Below are 4,519 nucleotides of genomic sequence, written 5' to 3'. Positions count from 1 at the left end.
TCAGGCATGACTCGCCCTTGGTGAATCCATGTTGACTGTTCCTGATCACCTTCCTCTCCTCCAAGTGCTTCAAAATGGATTCCTTAAGGACCTGCTCCATGATTTTTCCAGGAGCTGAGTTCTCCAGGTTCTCTTTCTTCTCTTTTTTTAAATATGGGCACTATATTTACCTTTTTCCAATTGTCTGGGACCTCCCCCGATTGCCACACATTTTTAAAGATAATGCCAATGACTCTGCAATCACATCAGCCAACTCCGTTAGTACTCTTGGATGCATTAGATCTGGACCCCTGGACTTGTGCATGTCCAGCTTTTCTAAATAGTCCTTAACCTGTCCTTTCACCACTGAGGTCTGCTCACCTCCTGTAATGATGCTGGCTTTGGTGGGACCCAACTGAAAGCCAATTCAGGACAAATTGCTTAAAACAGGGCAGTTACAGCCCAAGGTGGGGTTCCTTTGCACACCATGGCAAACCAAACCAGCCAAACAGAGAAGACTTTGGTTTTACCCAGCTGACTAACCACAAGTCACACAAGCAATTCCCTTAGACACTCCAGTTTCCCAGTATCACTACCAGTGCCACTCGTTATGGGGATGAATGGTTATGAAAACCAATACCCCAGTAAAAGGAAAGAGGTTCTCCCGATCCCAAAGGACCAAGCCCCAGACCCAGATCAATATTCAAATCAGATCTTACCCACAAATCATGCTGTTGCCAATTCTTTAGAATCTAAAATCTAAAGGTTTATTCATAAAAGGAAAAAGATCTAGGTGAGAGCTAGAATTGGTTAAATGGAATCAATTACATACAGTAATGGCAAAGTTCTTGGTTCAGGCTTGTAGCAGGGATAGAATAAACTGCAGGTTCAAATCAAGACTCTGGAGTACATCCACAGCTAGGATGGGTCATTCAGTCCTTTGTTCAGAGCTTCAGTTTGTAGCAAAGTCCCTCCAGAGGTCAGAAGCAGGATTGAAGACAAGATGGAGGAGTTGCAGCAGTTTTTTATAGTCTCTTGTCATGTGGCCTTGCTTTCTTTGTTCCAAAGACAATCATTCCAGCACATGGTAAGAAAAAACCTTAGCGTTCCATCCATAGACATGTCCCAGCATAGCTTGCTGAGTCACAAGTATATCTGCCTTCTTTCAGTGGGTCAGTTGTATAGCTGATGGTCCTTAAAGGGCCAGCAAGCAGGCCAGGCAGTGCTGATGCCAAACTGTCTGAGGTGTCACCCAGAAGCACAGCACAAGTTTGAAATACAGACAGTATAGAGCCAATATTCATAACTTTAAATTCAAGATAGCATAATCATAATCAGCAAACCATAATCTTGTCTTAGACACCTTATTTGGCCCCCTTTATACAAGATTTGGTGCCACTACAGGACCTTGGTTGCAACAATGATCTATATGATCCCAGTTTGTGTCAATAACATCACACCTCCTCCCCATACTGTGTTGCCTGGTGCAGCAGCCTGGGAGCTGACCTTGTCTGTGAAGACCGAGGCAAAAATAGAATCGAGTACTTCAGCTTTTTCCACATCATCTGTCATTATGTTGCCTCTCCCATTCAGTAAGGGTCCCACAATTTCCCTGACCACCTTCTTGTTGCTAACATACCTGTAGAAACCCTTCTTGTTACCCTTCACATCCCTTACTAGCTGCAACTCCAGTTGTGCCTTGGTCTTCCTGATTACACCCCTGCATGTTCTAGCAATATTTTTATACTCCTCCCTAGTCATCTGTCCAAGTTTCCACTTCTTGTGAGCTTCCTTTCTGAGTTTAAGCTCACCTAAGATTTCACTGTTAAGCCAAGCTGGTCGCCTGCCATATTTGCTATTCTTTCTGCACTTCGGGATGGTTTGTTCCTGTGCCCTCAATAAGGCTTTTTTAAAATACAGCCAAGTCTTGTTCATGTGATGGCAAACCCTTACATGTCCCTCTAAAAATATTGCCCTGTGATTGTCTCAGTCTGACCCCATTAGTGCACTGACCACTTGTAAAGGAACAAGCACATGGAAGGTTGTGAGTCAGGAGTTCAGTAACCTGTGGTGATGACTTAGACCAGAAGACAGAGGTGAAAGTAAGCCGGTACGGTCTGGTGCGGCATCCCAGCAAGAGCCTGTATGTCATACCGGACCAGACCGGTTTCCGCAGGCTGGTGATTTAAAGGGCTTGGGGCTCTGGCCACTGCTACCGCAACAGAGCCACAGGCCCTTTAAATTTCCGCCTGAGCCCTGGGGTAGCAGCTGCAGCTGGGACCCCCTGGGGCTCTGTCTGTGATTTAAAGAGCGTGTGGCTCTGCTGTGGTAGCAGTGGCTGGAGCCCCGGGCCCTTTAAATCGCCCCTGAGCTCTGGGGTTCCCAGATGCCTTTTCAGCTGGTCGCTCCGGGGTTGATTTAAAGGGCCCGGGGTTCCCAGTCGCCACTATTGCAGCCGGAGCCCTGGAGCCTTTAAATCTTGATTTAAATGGCCCAAGTATTTAAAGGCCCCGCCTCTTCCGGCTGAGGCCATGCCCCCTACGCAGGGCTTCGGGTAGGGTAAGTCCTTTAAGTTACTTTCACCCCTGCCAGGAGAGCACTGTGTCTGCTGGCCGATCAGAACTTAGAATCAGTTAAAGCTCTTTGATCCTGGTTAGACTCTTATCTGAGAACAGAGCTGGGTTGGGCTTTAACCTTCGGACTTTACAGTGATAAAGACACTGGCTTCACCAGAAACTCCAGTGTAGCAGGACAAAGGTTGTTTCTTACTGAAGTAATTAAAGGGGATGTTTCCATTTGGAGGATGAGATGGAAAATATAATGATTATGGTGATAATACTGAGCAATTCTCAAGGAGCAAGAAGCTGAGCCTCTTGGAAATTCTCATTTCCTTCAGCCAGATTGGGGCCCTTCAAAATCTGAGTCTGCTGCCACCAACACTGGCTTCCTAGCTGCGCTTCTTTCTTTCTTGCTTGCTTTCCAAACTGTGATGAGGATGTAATAGGGAGGGATTGAAATCATCACAGAATTCCAGTTATTTTTCTACTTTCACCTTAGTGAAGGCATCGAGAGAGACACACTTCACTTCGGTGTCCAACAAAGAATGAACACCATTTTAGCAGAAATATGGAAAGAAAGACCAGGATTCAGTTTTTTGTTTCTGTAATTTTTTATTAAGTATTCATTTTGCAACCTAAATAGTCATTGGCAATGCAAACTAACTGGAGGAGAACGGATGAGGATTTTAGAAAACCACGGAACACTAGGGAGAGCTCAAAACTGTTCCAAAGCTGATTTCCAGGATTCATCAGGTAGGTGAGTTCTGTCACTTGAATGCCATCTCATTGCTCTTTGATAGCTCCTAGTAGACATTTATTCCCTGCGTGAATTATTATCTGCAAAATGATCCAATAATCTCAGGATGTGTAAACTTTGCTTTTGAACTTTATATTCAACGTGATATATGAGCTATTTTCCCCTCTCCTTTCATTGTAATGTATCAGAGGTCATTGTAATGTATCAGAGGGGTAGCCGTGTTAGTCTGGATTTGTAAAAGCAGCAAAGAATCCTGTGGCACCTTATAGACTAACAGACGTTTTGGAGCATGAGCTTTCGTGGGTGAATACCCACTTCATCGACGAAGTGGGTATTCACCCACGAAAGCTCATGCTCCAAAACGTCTGTTAGTCTATAAGGTGCCACAGGATTCTTTGCTGCTTTCATTGTAATGTAACTCCATATTATTCTGGTTATTTGAGTTAAGAATCTATTTCTTTGATCCTATGTTTTATTCAGTAAAACTGGACCTGATCCTGCTCTTAATGCATTCAAAGGGAGATATGCTATGAATTAACTAAGTGTATATTTCTGTTTTGTAAAGTAAGTTACAAACTTTTGCAGATCTAACTATATGGGGAGCATCTTTCTCTGTCATCCCTGTTACTTAATAACTATTTATGGAACTGAATAATTTTGCCTCTGATATGCTGAAAGAAAATAAATGGGTAAAAAAAACCAGGAATATTTCTCTCTCTCTCTCTCTCTCTCACACACACACACACACACACACACACACGACCACCCGGGGGTGGGGGGGTAGCAAGTGGGGCAATTTGCTCCAGGCCCCAGGCCCTGCAAGGCCCCCCACAAGAATATAGTATTCTATAGTTTTGCAACTTTTTTTTATGGAAGGGGCCCCCAAAATTGCTTTGCCCCAGGCCCCCTGAATGCTCTGGGTGGCCTGGCACACACACTGTTTCTCATTCATTGAAAATTTTTCTTTTACTTTTACACCGATCTGCCTTTTTTTTAAAGGGATTTTGTAGGGATGGGACAAAATCAGACTCCTAAAGGAAACACATTTTCAATTTTAATGCAATGGCTGTTTTAACTCCGTAATATGAAAGAGTTCACTTAATAATGCATTTATTCCTTTTTATTTACTGTGCCTTCTTTAATGCTTGACTTTAATGATTTAATGTTAATTGGTCTTATGCTCACTATGGTACATTTTTTCCTCCTTCTTCTTGTCTAGATCAAG

The sequence above is a fragment of the Mauremys reevesii genome, linkage group 15 (assembly GCF_016161935.1).
Source record: "Mauremys reevesii isolate NIE-2019 linkage group 15, ASM1616193v1, whole genome shotgun sequence".
Lineage (NCBI taxonomy): Eukaryota > Metazoa > Chordata > Testudines > Geoemydidae > Mauremys > Mauremys reevesii.
The sequence above is the reverse complement of the archived record's forward strand: the minus strand, read 5'-3'. Positions refer to the sequence as shown.